This window comes from Suncus etruscus, chromosome 7, assembly GCF_024139225.1.
Source record: "Suncus etruscus isolate mSunEtr1 chromosome 7, mSunEtr1.pri.cur, whole genome shotgun sequence".
Lineage (NCBI taxonomy): Eukaryota > Metazoa > Chordata > Mammalia > Eulipotyphla > Soricidae > Suncus > Suncus etruscus.
The window spans coordinates 45,263,871-45,285,680 of NC_064854.1; the positions used below are offsets into that span (position 1 = coordinate 45,263,871).

The 21,810-nt window shown below is 41.0% G+C and overlaps 1 protein-coding gene and 1 non-coding gene across 2 annotated transcripts in view; one reads left to right on the forward strand and one right to left on the reverse strand.

Moving 5' to 3' along the window:
* The window catches only part of SMYD3 (SET and MYND domain containing 3), an 834,473-nt gene that overhangs the window by 6,332 nt on the left and 806,331 nt on the right, over positions 1-21,810 (forward strand). The window lies entirely within an intron of this gene.
* On the reverse strand, positions 2,769-2,875 carry LOC126014996 (U6 spliceosomal RNA). Its single transcript, XR_007497907.1, has one exon. It is a non-coding gene; the product is annotated as a U6 spliceosomal RNA (small nuclear RNA).

Sequence of the window (21,810 nt, forward strand, 5' to 3'; positions counted from 1 at the left end):
GTGTTTACATATAATGGGAGAGCAGTAAACAAAAATAGGAAAAGAATTCCGAATAAATCTTTAGCCTCTAGTCAAAATGAAAAGAATCAAATAGATTTTCATACTAATAGGCATTTGTGTATTAATGTTTTGCATACATTATATTTGCACTTCAAATTGCTAGATATAGTTGATAAGTACTTTGTTGAAAACTTTTCTGTATCATTTCTGAAAGTGTCCAATTCTACCTTAATGCACTCTGAAATTATGTTAGGGATGCCAAATTTTCTATCAATTTTATGCAATTTTCTTCTGCATATCGTCATGGATATGGTTTCTGTATTTCTCAGAACCTGAAAGTAAAATTTATTTTTTTATCCATGAGTTGTGAATTCCTTGAAAGCAGGTATTACACCTTTTGATTTTTGGGAATCCTAAAGCATGACTGAGGTAAGCTTTTAGTTCATAGCATGACTTCTGTGTTTTTTGTTTTTGTTTTTTTTTTTGGTTTTTGGGCCACACCCAGCGTTGCTTAGGGTTACTCCTGGCTGTCTGCTCAGAAATAGCTCCTGGCAGGCATGGGGGACCATATGGGACACCGGGATTCGAACCAACCACCTTTGGTCCTGGATCGGCTGCTAGCAAGGCAAAAGCCGCTGTGTTATCTCTCTGGGCCCACCATGAACTTCTGGAAGAATTTTTCTCTAGCATGTTTGCCTTTACTATGTATTCCACTTGAATTCACTTGAATTAAGAACAGATGACTGGGTTGGAGAGATAGCACAGTGGTAGGGTGTTTGCCTTACACACAGCCAATTCAGAACGGATGGTAGGTTCGAATTTCAGCATCCCATAGGGTCCCCCGTGCCTGCCAGGAATGATTTCTTAGCACAGAGCCGGGAGTAACCCCTGAGCACCATGGGTATGACCCAAAAACAAAATAAATAAATAAATAAAATAACAGACTGGATAAAGAAACAGTGGACTACTGCTACTACTACTTTGCTATTTAATGTTTTTTTTTGTTTTTTTTTTTTGTAAGAAAACATGAAATCATATAGTTTGCTGCAACATAGATCGATCTGGAGAGTGCCATGCTGAGTAAAGTTAGTCAGGAGAGGGAGAGATACAGATCTCAATCAGATATGGGATATAAAGAACTTTTGTTAAGGGAATAACAAATGTCAAAGGCAACAGAACCTGAAAATTGGTAGACAGAACAGTGAAAGTCAAGATTGTAGGTTGAAGTGGGGGACATTCTTTTTGGGAGATGTGATGTTGGAACAACAAACTCTATTGACAATACTGTTTTTTTTCTTTTCTTTTTGGTTTTTGGGTCACATCCGGCTGTGCTCGGGTTACTCCTGGCTGTCTGCTCAGAAATAGCTCCTGGCAGGCACGGGGGACCATATGGGACACCGGGATTCAAACCAACCACCTTTGGTCCTGGATTGGCTGCTTGCAAGGCAAATGCCTCTGTGCTATCTCTCCAGGCCCTTTTTTTTTTTTTTTTTTTTTTTTTTTTTTGTAAAAATACATTTTAAATTGAATCACTGTGAGATAACAGAGATTTTTTTTTTTTTTTTGGTTTTTGGGCCATACCATTTGACGCTCAGGAGTTACTCCTGGCTATGAGCTCAGAAATCGTTCCTGGCTTGGGGGGACCATATGGGATGCTGGGGGATCGGACCGGGGGATGACCGGGGGATCGAACCAAGGTCCGTCCTATGCTAGCGCTTGCGAGGCAGACACCTTACCTCTAGCACCACCTTCCCAGCCCTGACAATACTGTTAATCATGGTGTTTAACATTAAAAAAAATTTAGGGCCCGGAGAGATAGCACAGCGGCGTTTGCCTTACAAGCAGCCAATCCAGGACCAAAGGTGGTTGGTTCGAATCCCGGTGTCCCATATGGTCCCCCATGCCTGCCAGGAGCTATTTCTGAGTAGACAGCCAGGAGTAACCCCTGAGCAATGCCGGGTGTGACCCAAACACCAAAAAAAAAAAAAAAATTTAATTAAAAATGAGAAAGATGGGGCTGAAGTGATAGCACAGCAGTAGAGCATTTGCCTTGCATGCGGTTGACTCAGGGCGAATCTGGGTTTGATTCCCAACATCCCATTTGGTCCCCCAAGACAGGAGTGATTTCTGAGTGCATAGCCAGGAGTAACCCCTGAGAGTCACTGGGTGTGACCCAAAAAAGCAAAACAAAACAAAACAAAACAAAAAACAAAGAAAGAAACTTAGTTTGTAACAATTGATGACAATTGTATGGTGGGTGAAATGCCATATAATATACAGGAAAGATGACTTATTGGAGTAAGATTCTACCAATTTTTGGGCCCGGAGAGATAGCACAGCGGTGTTTGCCTTGCAAGCAGTCGATCTAGGACCTAAAGTGGTTGGTTCGAATCCCGGTGTCCCATATGGTCCCCCGTGCCTGCCAGGAGCTATTTCTGAGCAGACAGCCAGGAGTAACCCCTGAGCACTGCCGGGTGTGGCCCAAAAACCAAAAAAAAAAAAAAAAAAAAAAAAAGATTCTACCTAATTTCTTTTTTTATTTTAAGTAAAGTGTAAATAGTTTTATTGGTCTTTTATGTCATAAGTGGAAAGAAAAATAAACCATATTAATTGGGAAAAGATTAAATGACAATGAGATTATGATCTGAGATGATAATAAATTAGAGAAATGATTTATATTCCTTTTTCTGTTGTCTCATTCATATTTGTATTTTGATGAACAGTAAAAATTGACAGAAGTATTTTACTTTTTTCTTTAAACTTGTAGTAAAAATATGGAACGCTTCATGAATTTTTGTGTCATCCTTGCGCAGGGGCCATGCTAATCTTCTCTGTATCGTTCCAATTTTAGTATATGTGCTGCCGAAGCGAGCACAGAAGTATTTTACTTTTCTGTTTGTTTTGGTAAATATAGCGTATGAAATTCTATTGTAGGTAATTGTAGATCTTCCCACATGTACAAGACTAGACTTTAATGTATGTAGTCTTTTGCTTAGAGACTTGGCAATCTATATCTTCCCTATGTTTCTGTAGTCTAACAAGGAATTCGAACTATTGATATTATATAGGGATAGTGTTTGGAGAAAATTTCAGTCACTGCATGTTTGGTTTTGCTTTTCTAAGGTCCAAAGTTGCCTGCAATTTTTGTTGTTGTTGTTGTGGTTTTTGGGTCACACCGGCAGTGCTCAAGGATTTTTCCTGGCTCCGTGCTCAGAAATTGCTCCTGGCAGGTACAGGGGACCCTATGGGACACCAGGATTCGAACCAATGACCTTCTGCATGAAAGGTAAACACCTTACCTCCATGCTATCTCTCTGGCCCCTGCCTGCAATTTTTATATCAGAACTAACTTTGGCAAATTTTGATAATAGTTGCTATACCTCTTCCTTTGTCAAAGTCAATCCTGAGTGCCATTCCAGAGGAAGGCAGAGGAATTGGAAGTGGAAAACACTTCTTTCTTAATTCTAGTGGGTTGTAGAAAGAAAAGAAAATCTTATGAGAAACCTAAGTGCTGACTTTCCCTTGCCAAAATTCTGAGAGTAGGATGAAGGTGTAAAATGGATGAAGGGGAAATAAAAAAAATAGAAGGCGTCTGCCTTTGCTCTAGTATTGAAAGGACTCTTGAAAGGATTGTGTTGATTGGTGCTAAGCCAGTGTTAGAGATATGAGTGCATCAGTGGTAAGTGGCTGGATAGAGGAGTCTGTAGAATGAGAAGGAGCTTAGTGGCCTGGGGGCCCAAAACAATATGACAAAGGATATGTGACTCTCTCCTAAAGATTGGGATTATGGAAAGCAGAGATGGAAACCAGTGTGGCACATCCAAAGATGAGGTGGTGGTCACCTTCATGCAGCAGGCACCTGTGAATGTCCACAGTGGCATTGGGATCTAAGATAAAGCAGCATGAGGATGTCTCTTAGTCCCTTTCAGAGAAGAGTTTACTGGGAAATAACCAATTAACCCTGGCAAGGAGTTATATTTAGAAATGTCTAAATAGTAACTAGAAAACTAGATATTACTGAACACATTTAAAGTTTTTGACTGCTGGTGGGGACCGAGAAAGTACAAGGGTTAAGGCATTTGCCTTGCATGCAACAGCCAACCTTGATTGGTTCCCTGGTGCTGCATATGATACAGCAGGACTGCCAGGAGTGATCCCTGAGCACAGAGCTGGGACTAAGACCTGAGACCTCTCAAACCTTGTCCTCTCCCAAAATAAAATTTTGGACCTTGGCTAGTGAGTACGGATGAGGAAGGATTAGTTTTTTGTTGTTGTTGTAGTTGTTGTTGTTTTGGTTACATCCTATGGTGCTTAGGCCTGACTCCTGGTGGTGCTTGGGGAATTGTATTTGGTTTTGGGGTGTGAACTCAGATCAGCAAGGCTTTATTCGATGTACTATCTCCCTGGTTCCAGAAGGAGGTTAATAAAATAGTCTCGTATTATCAGCTAGATAACTTGCAGAAAACAGAACAGCTACCATTTATTACAGTATTGGTACATATGACCAGGCAAAAAGGTAATTAAGTGTGCTTGATGAGATTATGTAGTCCATTTGACCAAAGACTGAACCTAAGGTGGATGCAGGAGGGCATATGTTGTTATTACTGGAATAAAAAGATAGTTACCTCTCTGAGACAGTGGTGGAAGGAAGAGATTACTCTGATAGAGTGGTATTGGTGCATTGGTATGCATGAAACCCTGCCATTTACAGTATTGGAAATCTTTGTGCTTCAAATAAAACAATTTGAAAAGATTAGCAGTAATTGAAACTGGGGAAGTGGCAACTGCGTGGCTGTTGAATCCGGGGTGGTGGTGGTGGTGGTACATCTGACAGTGTCCGGGGTTACTTCTGACTACACTTGGGAGTTAATTTCTGGTGGTGCTCAGGGTACTAAATGGCATAATTAGGATTGAACCTGAGACAGCTGAATGCAAGGAAAGCATCCTACCCACTGTACTTTTTCTCTAGCCTTTTTTGTTGAATCCTTGAAGTATTCTTTTAGGATAGCAAATAGCAAATTGCTAGTGAAATGTAGTGGAATTGATGGTGGGAAGTACTTTAATGTCTTTTTAAAACGTGTTCAGGAGGGCATTGATGGTGGGAATGTTGCACTGGTGAAGGGGGGTGATCTTTTGGTGACTAAAGCCTAACTACAGTCCTGTTTGTAATCACGGTATTTAAATAAAATTTAAAAATAACAGGGTGATGAAAAGAGATAAAGGGGTCTATTATACCCCCATCCCCAGTAATGATATTGCAAACTGCAATGTCTAAAGAGGAAAAAAATGAAAAAGCGAAAGAGAAGAAAGGAGGAAAATGTCTGCTATAGAGGCTGGCAGGGGAGAGGGCTAGGAAAATGCCAGGAGGGCTGTTGCATTAAGCCCTTTGGATGGGCTTGGATGGAGGTGGATGGTGATGGAGACCTTTCTCCTCCAGTTCAGGACCATGTGTATCCACCTCCTGTTGAGCCGGCAGTTCTGAGGTGATCGTGGCGGGTAGAAAACTCACATGCAGGCAGGCTTCAGGAAATATCAGCTTTATTTATTATATATGTGTGGCCTATAATAACCATTTGCGCTGGATTCCTATTCAGTCCTGCATTGTACCTTGTCCCTCAGAGATCTCCTCCTGCCTCCTCCTCCATCCTGCATTTATGCAAATTCTCCTTTAGCCCCTGAGGTCAAACCTTTTGTAACCTCCCAAGACCCCTCCCAGAAATGGGAGGGTCTTTCTTGTAGGTAAGCTTACACAAGAATAGGGATAGGGTAACAGAGGGTAACTGAGGACATTTATGGCAGGATATGTGCACTAGTGAAGTGTGTTATACATTGTATGACAAAAACAAAACAAAACAAACAAACAAAAAAAAAAACACGTGTTCAGGGCTGCAGAGATATAGAGCACATGATTGAACCAGGTTCCATTCCTGATACTGTGTATGTGTCCCTGTATATCACCAGGAGTGATCCCTAGATGCAGCAGCCAGGATTAGCTCCTGAGTGCTGGCAGGTGTGCCCCCCACCCCCATTTTCCAACAACAAACAAAATGTATATTCATTTGTTTAAAGTCAGAGCATTTTTATCTCTTGGTAGTTAGCTGCTTGGTTATGAGAACTTTTGTGTGTGTGTGTGTGTGTATGTGTGTGTGTGTGTGTGTGTGTGTGTGTGTGTGTGTGTGTGTGTGTGTGTGTGTGTGTGTGTGAGTGTGCTGGGTCCTATTCCTGGCTCATTGGGGGTTGCCACCTGAAGTTTTCAGAGGACCACATTATAACAAAGAGCAAATGCAGGTTTCCTACATGAACCGATTTTCAGGCTCTGGACCTTGGCTTCGATGTTCTTTGGGCCACACCTAGTGGTGCTTAGGACTTACTCCTGACTCTGCTCGTGGATCACTCCTGATGGGTCTTGGGGACCATATGGGGTGCTGGGGATTGGACTGTTCAAGGCAAGCACCATATCTGCTATACTATTTCTTCAAATCCCCCGGACTATGGTTTTTCAGCTAAAGACTGAGATGAGGAAGAATTTGATGGGCTAAAATGTGGCAGAATTAGTGGAGTAGGAGAACTGATATGGTGGTCAGAGAATGGGATGAATTGACATGTCTGTGCTATAGAAATAGTGTATGTATTGGTATAACCTGTTTTAGGGTATGGCAGAAAGTGGGGAAGTAGGGAGTAAGGTAATCCTGCTGAAATGATAAGGTAATTTAAAAGGTGGGGGTGTTTTTAGATTAATTTTCTTTCTTTTGTGTTTTTGGTTTTTGGGCCACACCCAGTGACGCTCAGGGGTTACTCCTGGCTATGCACTCAGAAATAGCTCCTGGCTTGGGGGACCATTTGGGACGTTGGGGAATCGAACTGTGGTTCCTCCTAGGTTAGTGCGTGCAAGGCAAACCGCACCCCCCCCAGATTAACTTTCTTTTCTTTTTTTTTTTTTTTGGTTTTTGGGCCTCACCCGGTGTTGCTCAGGGGTTACTCCTGGCTGTCTGCTCAGAAATAGCTCCTGGCAGGCACGGGGGACCATATGGGACACCGGGATTCGAACCAACCACCTTTGGTCCTGGATCGGCTGCTTGCAAGGCAAATGCAGCTGTGCTATCTCTCCGGGCCCAGATTAACTTTCTAAGTAAGGGAAGTTATCAGGAATGTTAGGCACTGGAATACAGTTTCAAACAATGTAGAATTCTCACATTGGCTTCCTGTGTAAGGTTTAAGGACTATTAGAATAAAATAAACCAAGGAAAAGTCCTCACTGATGTTTAAATAATGGACAAAAAGTTTTACGGCTGATTTCATGACATGCCAGCATCAATCACCACTGGAAGGTAACTACCACAGTTTTTAAGACTTTCGGAGATGATGCAGAAGTAGATGTTAAACATCAACAAATCTACAAAGTTCCCCCAAAGAGTAGTTTTGAGAGGTGGGCTGAAGTTAGATAAGCAGGTTCTTGGTAGTTATTGGATAAAGAACTTGAATTAAGATAAAGTGAAGGGGCCAGAGAGATAGCATGGAGGTAAGATGTTTGCCTTGCATGCAGAAGGTCAGTGGTTTGAATCCTGGCATCTCATATGGTCCCCCGAGCCTGCCAGGAGCGATTTCTAAGCATAGAGCCAGAAGTAACCCCTGTTACTTTTTTCGGGTGTGACCCAAAAAACAAAAAACAACAACAACAAAAAAGATAAAGTGAAAGGATTAATAATGTGGGTTGAGAAAGTACTTGGATGTGGATCTGACTCTGGATGTGACTTTTGTTTTTCTTTCCATGTGGGAGTTGTAATTTCTTTGTCTTTTGCTTCTTTTTCTTTTGCAAGGAGGTTTGGGAAAGGGCCCTGATTCCTGAGCCTGAAAACATTTGTCCATGTGAGTGCTACAGCAGAGGATATTCTGAATCAGACAGAATGACCTGCTTTGTGAATAGCAGTAAGTTCTTCAGACAGCCTGGTGCTTGTTCCGAAGGCTTAAGACCAGAGCGACTATGGGGACAGGGATGGAGGCTGGTGCCTGGACCTCAGCAGTACAGACATCACCTCACCATGGCCAAACTGGTACAGTAGCACATTTGTTACAGTAGTAGGTATCCCGAGTTTGCCAAGTGTTGACACACCTTTGGAGTAAACCTGTCAACTAGTGGCAGGTTTTTCTTTAGACCGTCCTGTCATGAAAGATCACTGGTTTGTTCTTGTTGGGACATTTATCTTTTTCCTGCATTTGGATTTGTCTTCACTACCCAAACTATCATCTTGGAAACCTTTTGAAGAATCTATCAATCTGTATTCTTTACAAGTCTACGTTGGACCTTTACAGAAAGATCATTCAAGCAATGGGTTAATTGACTGTGCAAAACCAAAGAAAAGATACGTAGTCATAGAAGATAGCTAATTTTTCAGAACAGTTTTTCCTCAGACTTGAGTTTCAGACCCCATTGAAAAAGATTTCATAGAAACAGTTTAAAATAAATTGTTTATGACTTTGAATATGTTATGTGTGACTGTATCAGTTTCACTGCATAAGAATTAAAATGGATGTTTTAAAAATTTGTATTAAAACTCAGTTTACTGCACTTGGAAAAATATTTAATGAAATGAGCAATATTTAAAAAAAACAGATTATTAAGTTGTTTGCCTTACGTTTTTTGCTTGATGCATTGGGATCTGACTTCAGAGACCATTTTTTAGACTTATAATTTCTTCTGTATTCAGTGTTTATAAAATCACTTATATAACTTTTAGAGAACTGTGTGCTCAGAATGAGAATTTTTAAAAAGGTAAAAGTGTCCTATTACTATGAGAATAATTTTTTTTATCTTATGGACCTCCTGAAATGATTTTAGGGATTTTTCTTTCTTTCTTTCTTTCTTTTTTTTTTTTTTTTTTTTTTGGTTTTTGGGTCACACTTGGCAGTGCTCAGTGGTTACTCCTGGCTGTCTGCTCAGAAATAGCTCCTGGAAGGCATGGGGGACCATATGGGACACCGGGATTCGAACCAACCACCTTTGGTCCTGGATCAGCTGCTTGCAAGGCAAACGCCACTGCACTATCTCTCCGGGCCCGATTTTAGGGATTTTCAAGGATACCTGAACCATAATTTAAGAATCATTGTTATAAACCACTGAACATATCATTTGGAGATTTGGGGATTTATTCTTTTACATGAATGATATTGTTTTTTTTTTTTAATAAATGTCAAAATATTCAGGATTAGAAATTTATGAAATCTGTGCCTCCAGATTAGGATAACTCATTTAATTTTGGCTTCTCATCTCCACATTGATTCTAATTGTTTCAAAGTCAAGGGAGAGATGATGTTCTACTGTATTAAATGGGACCAAATATGGAATTAACTTTGAATATCAAGTAAAGAAAGAGAATGACTTTGGGGGCCGGCGAGGTGGCGCTAGAAGTAAGGTGTCTGCCTTGCAAGCGCTAGCGAAGGAAGGACCGCGGTTAGATCCCCCAGTGTCCCATATGGTCACCCCAAGCCAGGGGCAATTTCTGAGTGCTTAGCCAGGAGTAACCCCTGAGCATCAAACGGGTGTGGCCCGAAAAACCAAAAAAAAAAAAAAAAAGAGAATGACTTTGTATTTCGTGTTAATAGTATCTATTAAATTTTTAACAGTATCTGACGATTCGATTTTTCTCAGTAACTAATATAACTGTTTTATGAACAGTGCCCAGCATGATTTTTTACATGCTTGACTAACCATACACAAATACCTTTAGATTCCTTTTAAGCACAATTATCGACTAGAGAATGTTCATACACATGTAGGAGTACATGTTGGTACTTTTTCTTTGGAGGAAAATTTGGTAATGTTTATCAACATTGATCATTTATGTTTTATTGACTCTACTTTGGAGAATCTGACAAGTAATAGTTGTACAAGGATGTTTAGTGTAGCATTTTTGAAATGAAATACAGATAATGATTATACAAGAATACTTAGTGTAGAATTTAAAATTTTGGGGGATTTGGCAAAATTATGGTGTAGCTGTATTATAAAGTATATTCTTGCTGTTACATTGAACTGATGTACTTAGACTGTGTATTAAATGTTGATACATTGCAAGTAAATAAAGTTGTCGACCTATATATGTATTTTAAGTAATATCTTTGTTATTCTTTTACATGTATTTTGGCGTATTGAAAAAAGATCCAAAAGCACACCCCATGTTTCTAAAATATATTACTTGTGGAGAGTGGGGCATGGAATGGGGAGGCTATCCCTTTGTTCTTTATAATATTTTGTATTTCCCCTCGAAGTTGTATCATTTTTTTCTTGTTACTAGAAATGGAAATAAATTTTCATAAAGTCTTCCTGAACCTTTATTTTCTTTGGAGTTGTAAAAAAAAGGGTTTGCTTCTTGGTATGAAGGTATCTTCAAAACATTTGTCTTCTAATTTCCCCCTTATTCCACTCTTTAAAAAAAATTAACTGATCTGATTAGCTTGAGAATGAGCCTCTGAATAGGAGAGGCTATTCACTAGCTGGCTATTGGGGCTATAGGTGGAAAAGATTACCTTGATATTCTTGCTTTGCCCTTGCTCAAGCCTGCTTTTTTGTTTGTTTGTTTTTGGATCACACTCAGTGACGCTCAGGGATTACTCCTAGCTGTGCCTCAGAAATTGGTCTAGCTTTGGGGGACCATATATGACAATGGGATCGAACCTAGGTCTGTTCTGGATCAGTCCGGTGAAAGGCAAATGCCTTACCACTGCACTATTGCTCTGGCCCCTTAAGCCTGCTTATTTTAACTCTTTGCATCTCTGAGATACCATAGGATTCAATAGTATTTTCTTTATGGGCACAGAAGATAACTACATTTCCCAGTACTTTTGCAGTTGAGTTGGGACCCACTGCCTCAGTTTTGGACAGTGGAATGTAAAATATTCCAGCTGACATTCCTTGAACTATAAAGTATCTTGTGCCATTTTTCTTGATCTCTTAACTTGCCTGAATGAACTGTGAGGGAGGTAGGTGGAGACAAGCAGAAAGCATGAATCGTGATATGGAAGAGAGCTGTTCCAGAGATTCATCATACATTCATCAGATTTAGTGGGAGCAGAATATAAACCTCCAGTGGGTTAACTTCTTTTTGTACTTGAAATGTGCTTATGAATCAACAAACATCTAAGTGATTTCTGATTTTGTTCTTTTTTTGTTTGTTTTGTTTTTGTTTTTTGGGTCACACCTGGCAGCACTCAGGGGCCACTCCTGGCTCTATGCTCAGAAATCACTCCTGGCAGGCTTGGGGGACCATATGGGATACTGGGATTCAAACCACCGTCCTTCTGCATGCAAGGCAAATGACCTATCTCCATGCTATCTCTCCGGCCCCCTGATTTCTGGTTTTGTAAGGTCACAGTTAAAAAATTGGGTATGCGATTCTACATTTCTAGCCAATTCCTAAATGAGGTTTAGTTGCAGAGCACATGGAAGTAGCAAACACTTTAAAGGATTAAGTTAAATATATACCCAACTGTTGCTCCTCTATAAGCAATTACCAAATAGATTTTAATGCATTCTGATAAAACAGAATTGCAAAGAGTATTTCTGGTCTCTGCATATATAGTGAGATGTTTAGATTATTCTTTTTCCATTTTTTTCAATTTTATTTTATTTACAAAGTCCTTTATTGTTGGATTTCAAATATACAGTGAGTCAGGGTCATTCCCACTACCAGTGTCAAAATCCCTTCACCAATGGACCCAGAGTACATCCTATACCAAAATCTTTTGCCCCCTGGCCTGCCCATTAAAGTTTAGATTAATAAAGTTTAGGTATCTTGATTCTATTGTCATTAACTTTGGCTTGGATAGTTAGTTATATCCTAATTTTTTTTTTTTTTTTTTGGTTTTTGGGCCACACCTGTTTGATGCTCAGGTGTTACTCATGGCTATGCGCTCAGAAGTCACTCCTGGCTTGGGGGGACCATATGGGACACCGGGGGATCGAACCGCGGTCCGTCCTACGCTAGCGCTTGCAAGGCAGACACCTTACCTCTAGCGCCACCTTCCCGGCCCCTGTCCTAATTTTTTCACCACAGTGCATCTGAGACCACTTGGCCCTGGCCCAGAGTCTTTCTTTTTTCCTCCTTATTACTTTTATAAAAAAAAAAATGCAGAAGAGGGCCAGAGTGATACCATAGTGGTTTGCCTTCCACATGACCAACACAGGATAGACCCAGGCTCAAATTCCTGCATCCCATATGGTCCCTGGAGCCTATCAGGAGTGACTTCTGAGTGCCACCAGGTGTGACCCAAAAACCAAAAAGAAAGAAAAAGAAAAATGCAGAAATATGTGGTAAAACAAAGTAATTCGTGTCCCAGTGTTCTATGGAAAAGATGAGAGCCCCTATTTAAAAGATTTAAGAAAAAAATGTGTTTGTGTGTATGGCAGTTGTTTGTTTGTTTTTCATAGGCACAGCAAAAGATGGGGAAAATAGAAAGGAAAAACCTTTGGCCTAAAAACAGGGAGACCCTACCCATGAAACATCCTGCCATAAGACCAACTAGAGGCTTTAGGCATACTAAGTTGTCTAACCCCAACGTCTTTCTTTGTGGTCCCAGAAAATGTTTTTTTCAATTTGTTGTAGTCAGATTTCTGTAGTTAAAGATTCTGGTTTTTGTACAGATCCTATGTTGAAGTCAGGGTGTCATGGAGCGTCTTCTGGTTTCATCTCACTGTTAGGTGGCAATGCAGGGAACCCTGCCATGAAAGCAAGTTGTTGCTGTTTCCAAGTTGTCAGGATGTCTTAGGATACCACTTTGGAGCAAGTCAGTGCCTGGGCAGCATTAGGGCCTTCTCCAGTAGAAGTCCGATTCCTGGTGCTGGTGCAAAAAACCGTGTTGGTTTCATAGATGGGATCCAACTCTGGTTTGAGGTGAATGGATAGTGTATGACCTTCTGAAGCCTAAACCAAGTCATTATGACAGTTGTTCAGGGTGTAAGGCCCCATTGCAATATATAAAATTAATGCATTCCTATCCCTAGTAGGTAATAACTTCTTTCTATATGTAAGATTCCCCCCATTTTAATGTGCCTATGCAAAAAGGAGCAATGCCACATGATACTACTGTGCATATGGGATGAAAATAACAAGTTAAACAATTTCTATAAATCACTTCTAAAATGAACTCAGAACCCAAGAGAAACTTATCTATTAGAATTTACTACTGGGGGCCGGGCGGTGGCGCTGGAGGTAAGGTGCCTGCCTTACCTGCGCTAGCCTAGGAGATGGACCGCGGTTCGATCCCCCGGCGTCCCATATGGTCCCCCAAGCCAGGAGCGATTTCTGAGCGCATAGCCAGGAGTAACCCCTGAGCGTCACCGGGTGTGGCCCAAAAACCAAAAAAAAAAAAAAAAAAGAATTTACTACTAAACAGGGGCCGGAGTGATAGCACACGGCGTTTGCCTTGCAAGCAGCAGATCCAGCACCTAAGGTGGTTGGTTCGAATCCCGGCATCCCATATGGTCCTCCGTGCCTGGCAGGAGCTATTTCTGAGTAGATAGCCAGGAATAACCCCTGAGCACCGCCGGGTGTGCTCCAAAAACCAAAAAAAAAAAAAAAAAAAAAAAGATTATTTTACTACTAAACAAATCCAAAAAATGGAATGGGGAAATCTACCTCTATATAAGGAAACAGACAATAAGAATTATACCTATTAAGAAAAAAAAGAATTATACATATTAAGAAAATATATCTAAAGAAATATATGAAGGAGACAATCATATTCCCTTTAAGTCTTTTTAAATAGCTAGGGGAATAAAATCCAGAAATCCAGAGCACAGCTTCAGCCTGCAGCATGTTCTTGTGGAGTCTGAAAAATGGCTCCCAGGAGCCACAAATCAGGAAATGTCCTTGAGCTGGGAGTTTCTCAAAAACCGAATCTGGTAGCAAGCAACAGTCCACAGCTAAGGGGAATGGGAGGAAAGGGACCACTGAGAGCAACGCAGCAGCAATGGCGGTAGCAGCTTGTTGGGTTGAGGCAAGGTGGACTGGAAGTCTCTTCACTTTGGGAGCTGTTTGGCAGCTGGTTGGGTCAGGGAGAATGTTCCAGTTTCTGATGAGTTAACTCTGAGGGTAAAATGGGCTAAATAGGAGAAATAACAGATTTGGGGTGAGGGAGTGAAGGGCTAGAAAAGGATTTATGGTAAGTGTGTCTGTGGGTGAGGACAGTATATAATACACATATATGTATTATGTATATTACAGATAGACACTAAACATTGAGGTGGCCAACACATATACTCACGCACACACATAGACACTGAGGGTTTAGATTATTAAGTATTCAACTGCTCTTTTACAGAATTAGTTTTAATAATATATTCATAAAGAAATCATGTGCATTGTGATTTCATGTTACATGGGTGGTCCTGGAGGTGTCATATAGTGCCAGAGATCAAGTCAGCACGTGCTCCTGACTTTTGATTCCCTGGGCCCTTAAAGTGGAGCAATGTTGATATACCATATTTTCCGGCGTATAAGACAACTTTTGAAACAAAAAAAGGTCAACCGAAAATCGGGGGTCGTCTTATATGCCGAGTATATCCTGAAAAATGTTTCAATATGCCGCTAAACAAAAATTGTCTGAATATTGCCACAAAACGAATTTTCCAACTTGATCCTGCACCAATCACTGCAAGGCTGCTCGGACCGCCTCTCTAACTCAGCCAATCCAAGCAGGCTTTTTATGCATGCAAATTAGACAATGTTCTGGACCCGAATCTACACTGTAAAAAGCCTGCTCAGATTGGCCAGAGTCAGAGAGGAAGTCTATTACAGTATAACCTTTGAACCTTTGCTTGTTGTGATTGGCTCACTGTGGTTCATACAGTTGCAGCACAGGAACGTTCTGTCTGATACAGCGAATATAGGCCTAAACCTATGTTTTAACTGCAAAATTAGGGGGCCGTCTAATACGCCCAGTCATCTTATACACTGGCAAATACGGTATTTATTTTGGAGCAACATCCAGCAGTTCTCAGGGCCTTGTTCTTGGGAATGGCTCCTGGCAGTGCTAAGGGACCATATGCTGTGTTTCAGTGTTGTAAAAATTTAATAAAACAATTTTATTATTTTATTTTGAGCCATACCTGCTGGTACTGAGAGATTTCTCTTGACAGTGCCTAAGGAACCATGTGGTGTCAGGGATTGAACCCTGACCTCTGCATGCAATGCATGTTCTCTAGCCTGCTGAGCCCTCTTTTGTCAATGTGACATTTTATTTTTATTTATTTATTTATTTTTGGTTTTTGGGTCACACCCGGCAGCACTCAGGGGTTACTCCTGGTTCTAGGCTCAGAAATCTCTCCGGGCAGGCTCGGGGGATGATATGGGATGCTGGTATTCGAACCACCAACCTTCTGCATAAAAGGCAAATGCCTTACCTCCATGCTATTTCTCCGGCCCCAATGTGACGTTTTATATTTAAGATGCTAATAGACTTCTGGGATTGGATGATAGAATTGGGGTTTTAGAATAGAATTCAATGCCTTTGGTCAAGAATCGTTAGTGGGTACTAAAATGAGTAAAGGTAAGTGTCATTAGAAGTCAATGTTTTTTTAAAAAAAAAAAGAAGTCAATGTTTAAGTGATTTCATGTGTGTGTGTGGGAGATACTACAATGGGTAAGGCACTTGTCTTTTATGCAGTCAACACTGATTTGATTTGTGGCATCCCATTTGATTTCCCAAGCCGCCAGGAGTGAAATAGAGCCGAGAGTAAACGCCGAGCACTGCCAAATTTGATCCCAAAACAAATGATTTTGGAGTGTCCTCTTCCATGATATTTACTTTTATTTAAGGTAAAAATAATACTTTGGGCTGGGAAGATGGTCCAGGGCTTGCTGATCCTAGTTTAATTCCTAACACCACATGATTCCCCGAGGGACTGCCAGGAGTAATTCTTGAGCACAGAGCCAAAAGTAAGACCTGAGCATTGCTGGATATAGTCTTCCATTCTAACATAATAACTGGTGATGGGACCGGAGAAATAGCACAGCAGCGTTTGCCTTGCAAGCAGCAGATCCAGGACCTAAGGTGGATGGTTCGAATCCCGGTGTCCCATATGGTCCCCTGTGCCTGCCAGGAGCTATTTCTGAGCAGACAGCCAGGAGTAACCCCTGAGCACCGCCGGGTGTGGCACAAAAACAACAACAACAACAACAACAACAAATAACTGGTGATTACAATAATGGTTGGAGAGATAGTAGAGTGGGTAAGGTACTTGGCTTGCATGCATATGGTTAACCAAGGACTGATTCTGACATTGCATTTAGTCCTAGCCATGCCAGGAATAAGCCCTGAGAACTGCTGTACATGGTAAAAACAAACAATTCCAAGCCCTCAGAATAAAGATAAAAGCTAATCCTCCCCCCCAAACAGTAATTTTACAGTGCCAAAAGTTGTTAGGCATCTCTGTTAAGCAGGTGATCAAAATTAAATATCACCAGTAATGGGGGAAACTGCCCTCATATGTCTCTTGCAACACTTCCTTGATGTATAGATATGCACACAGCCAACTGAGGAACTGCATAGGACATTGTTGACTAAGTAGTACTTTACTAAAGTATCACATAGACTGAAGAATTCTTTCAGATGAATGGAGTCCGAGGTAGCATGATAGCTAAATGCAATTTGAACACTAATGTAATATTAGATGAAATAACATCTAGAAATAAGTCTTGAATCAGTGTTAATACTTCATTATTGTTTTTGGTCCACACCCAGTGGTACTCAGGAATTATCCCTTTGTGTGCTCAGGGATCACTTCAGGGATCATTTGGGGTGCTGGAGAATGAACCCAAGTTCACCACATGCAAGGCACATGTCTTACTTGCTATACTATCTCTGATCAATTCTTTACCATTTCTTTTTCTTTTTCTTTTTTTATTTGGTTTTGGGGTCACACCCCATTTTGCTCAGGGATTACTTCTGGCTCTACACTCAGAAATTGATCCTGGCAGGCTCAGGGGACCATATGGGATACCAGGATTGTGATCCTTCTGCATGCAAGACCTTACCTCCATGCTATCTCTCCAGCCCCTTTACCATTTCTTACAACTTTTTGTCAGTCTAAAATTACTTCAAAATGAAGAGCAAACAAAAATAATGAAGGTTTATTATTATTTTTGGAGCTAGGTAATGGTGAAGAGAGGTTTATTTTATTTATTTAAATTTAAACAACATGGTTACAAAGTTGTTCATAAGTTTTTTTCCCCACAGATAAGTTGTTCATGATTGAGGTACAGTCAGTCATACAATGTACAACCTTCACCAGTGCACACTTCCCACCACCAATGTCCCTAGTTTCCCTCTCATCCTCCCTGATGCCCACTCCCTTTCCTTTCTCTGGGGCATACAATGAGAATATTATTTTAAAGAAATGAAGTTGGGAAGTTTTGGTGAGAATGTAAATGATATGATTGGCCATGCACTGATAGTTTCTGAAGTTGGTTAGTTAATGTGAATGTGTGTCCATACACATCTTTCTACTTGGAGAGAATATTCGAAATTTTTTGTTGTGTAAAACAGAAGACTTTGATGGTCTGGAGAGATAGCATGGAGGTATGGCGTTTGCCTTCCATGCAGAAGGGTAGTGGTTCGAATCCTGGCATCCCCATATGGTCCCCTGAGCCTGCCAGGAACAATTTCTGAACATAGAGCCAGGAGTAACACCTGAGTGCTGCCGGGTGTGACCCAAAAACCAAAACAAAGAAACAAATAAAAAGAACCCAGAAGATTTTGAGATTAGGGAGATACCTCCAATGGATGTACCTCATACTTTGAATGAACCTTAAGTTCAATCTTCAGTACTGTCTATCCCCCTCCTCCCCAGTCCTACTCTATGTGGCCCTGGTGTCTTCAGCACTAATGCCCAGCAGCAGAGAAGAGAGAAACAGGAACTTCCTATTAGAACACATTCAGTGACTAGTGATATGAGAAAATTCTCTGCATCATTGACCATCAGGGTAATAAAAGTCAAACAATGAGATTATCACCTCACACCAGTGAGACTGGCACACATCAAGTAGTATGAAAGCAACCATGATATAGGGAAAAAGGAATCCTCATCCATTGCTGGTGGAAAAGTTGAATGATTCAGCTCTTTAGGCGAACAGTATTGACACTTCTCAAAAAACTAAGAATTGAGCTGATACAGCAATAGTGTTTAGAAGACATTTGTGCTCCTATGTTCATAATAGCATGGAGGTAAAGCGTTTGCCTTTCATGCAGAAGGTCATCGGTTCGAATCCCAGCATCCCATATGGTCCCCTGAGCCTGCCAGGAGCGATTTCTGAGCGTTGGAGCCCAAAAAAAAAAAAGAGTATGAAACTTTCTATTACCAATTCTTGGATGGTTTCATTCTTATAACTGAATTATATTTGCCATTTGCTAATGATAGCTTTGATATCCTAAAACCCCAACCATTCTTCAAGATCCTCTGCCTTCTATATTGGTCAACCTGGCAAGTTGAATGAGGATATTAAGGAAATCTCTATTTGGTGCCTCTCATTTATGGCAGTAGAATGAAGCCTCCAGAAATAAGGCATGATTTTAGTTTACTATTCAGGTAGAATAAAGGCAGCTCTTAGTCACAATCAGTTGACTTATTTGCCTTATTGCTTTTTGGACCACACCTAGAGGCTCCCAGTGTGACATGGGATTCAACTTGCGTCAGCTGTGTTCATCATGGCCATTACTCTCTTTTGCGGAGAAAGGGGGGTTATGACAGTTGCTGAGGATCTGTATTTTAACTAAGTAAATTTGAACAGGAGAATGTACAAATGGATCCTCAGTAAGCTGAAGCTCAGTCTACACCTACGATTTCCATTGCTCCTATTCCCAAGAGGTAGGATTGCAGTTGTACTTTGCAGTTACCTTGAGAGCGGGTCCCAGTAAGTCCCAAGGTCTTCTTTTGTTCTCTTCCCTATTGCATCCTTTTAAGAGATCTGGGTCTCTTTTGGAAAGTCTGAATAAAAGATTTCTAGTACATATCTTTGGCTTTGTGTCAGAGTTCTTTCTCAAAGGAATTTGTTCTTTTCCTTTAAGAGATTCTGAGTCTCTGAAGTGGTTCATTATTTGGGAATTTCTAGAGGGGACACACTATTTATTTGGTGATTTATGGCATATCTGTTTACTATAATAAGAAATTTTCAAGTTATATAATCAAGAAAACTTTTATAGAATATCTGTATTTTGGTTCTGTATATTTAGCCTTGTGGTTTAGTAGCAAATGCCAACAATCTTTACAGTTTGAACCTTTTTTTTTTCTTTTCTTTTTTTTTCTTTTTTTGGTTTTTCGGCCACACCTGTTTGATGCTCAGGGTTTACTCCTGGCTAAATGCTCAGAAATCGCCCCTGGCTTGGGGGGCCATATGGGACGCCGGGGGGGATCGAACCACCGTCCTTCCTTGGCTAGCGCTTGCAAGGCAGACACCTTACCTCTAGCGCCACCACACCGGCCCCACAGTTTGAACCTTTATTTATTTATTTTTTTGGTTTTTGAGTCACACCTGGCATTGCTCAGGGGCTACTCCTGGCAGGCTCAGGGGACCATATGGGATCCCGGGATTCGAACTACTGTCCTTCTGCATGCAAGGCAAATGCCCTACCACTGTGCTATCTCCCTGGCCCCAATTTGAACCTTTTTGATTACTTTAGGGATCTCAATATGGTTTTATTCCCACTTAATCTTTGGTAATTAAGTGCTGCTGCTACTTAGTCCTTGCCACTATGGGATCCCATTGTTTAGTAAATTCAGGGAGTACAGTTTCATGGCAGGAATTACCAGTTTTGCTCCCCATATATGGAAAATATAATATAATAAAGGACACAAAAAAACGAAAGAACACCAGGTTGGCTTTTCTCTGGAAAGGATTTTCTGTTGGTTTGTTTTTTATTTTGAGTCACAGTGCTGCTACTTCTGGCTCAGGACTAGCGGAGTTGCTTCATTGATTCTTGACGATCATGTGGGGCCAAGGACTGAACCCAGTCTCCCCTGTGAAGCATGTTTTTTTTCTGTTGAACTCTGACTCTGGCTCTTAGGCCATATTGTTGAGTGATGGTTCATAGGATCCTCACAGGACATAAGGGTGGGCTGATTTTCTAGGTTAAATTCCTCAGCCTACTGATCCCTATACCATTATATAAACATCAAAGAAGTTCTGATGTTTCATCCTTTAGTATATGGTACTTTTGGATGTAATTTTGAGTTAACCAAATAGACACAGTTCAGATCTTCTCAGCTCCTTGGGCCAAACTCTTGAATATATAATTTCTATTTATTTATTTATTTATTTATTTATTTATTTATTTATGACTATATTTGGGTATGAGCAGTGGTTATTCATGGTTCTGCAATCCTTGGACCATCTGGGGTGCCAGGAATGAAACCTGAGTTGGCTGTGTGCAAGGTGAACACTCTACCTGCTATATTGTCACTCTGGCACTTCATAATTTTTTTTAGATGCATCTGTATCTATAAATTCAGCTTAACTCAATCTTATCTTCTATCCTAATTCAATATTTCCATACTGTAGGGTCTTTTTTGTTGTGTTACCCAAGTTTTTGTTGGTGCATATAGGCAAAATCCTGTAATTCTTTTGGTGTGTAATATAATTTTCAATGGGCTGTACTTTGTACTTCTTGATTGATCCTCTGGGATTTCAGACTAGTCATAGGTTGAGAAACACTGAGAGGCAGTAAGGGTAGTTACTGAGGGTGTTTAGTACTTTACAAGGTACTTGTCATAGGGCGGATTATTGAAGACAAAGGAGACTAGCCTCTTCATGGTACTTTTCCTGGCAGTATAGCAGAACTCAGTATACTCCTTGGTTTATTTTATTTTATTTTGCTTTAGGGCCACACCCAGTAATGCTCAGGGGCTACTCCTGGCTATGCGCTAAGAAATTGCTCCTGGCTTGGGGGGACCATATGGGATGCTAGGGGATTGAATTACTGTTCGTCCTAGGTTAGCATGCCCAAGACAAACGCCCTACTGCTTGTGCCACTACTTTGGCCCTATTTGGTTTATTGTTTCACAATATTTTGATGCTCAAATGTTTGGATCCAAAGTAGGGTTATATTCCTCCCTCCCTCCCTCCCTCCCTCCCTCCCTCCCTCCCTCCCTCCCTTCCTCCCTCCCTCCCTCCCTCCCTCCCTCCCTCCCTCCCTCCCTCCCTCCCTCCCTCCCTCCCTCCCTTCCTTCCTTCCTTCCTTCCTTCCTTCCTTCCTTCCTTCCTTCCTTCCTTCCTTCCTTCCTTCCTTCCTTCCTTCCTTCCTTTCTTTTCTTTTTTTCTTTCATTCGTTTTTGGGCCATACCCGGTGATGCTCAGGGATTACTCCAGGCTATGTTCTCAGAAATTGCTCCTGGCTTGGGTGACCATATGGGACTTGGGGGGATGGAACCAAGGTTTGTCCTAGGCTAGAGCAGGCAAGGCAGATGCCTTACCCCTTGCGCTACCGCTCTGGCCCCAGGGTTGTATTTCTTAGACTAATTTAATTTAAGAGTTCCGACTCACTTTATACATGTGTGTTTGAAAATTTAGTTCACATTGTCATTCAGTTTTTATAACTGTGTGGTCTATGAATTTGTGTATAGCATTAAAATGCATTGCAGTCAAGTGCAAGTGCATAATTTACAAAGCAGTACAGTTTTTGCTGCACACATAGTAGACTTACAGAACCAGAATACACTTTTTTGGGGGGCACACCCGACAGCGCTCAGGAGTTACTCTTTTTTTTGGGGGGGGGCATACCCGGCGTTGCTCAGGGGTTACTCCTGGCTGTCTGTTCAGAAAT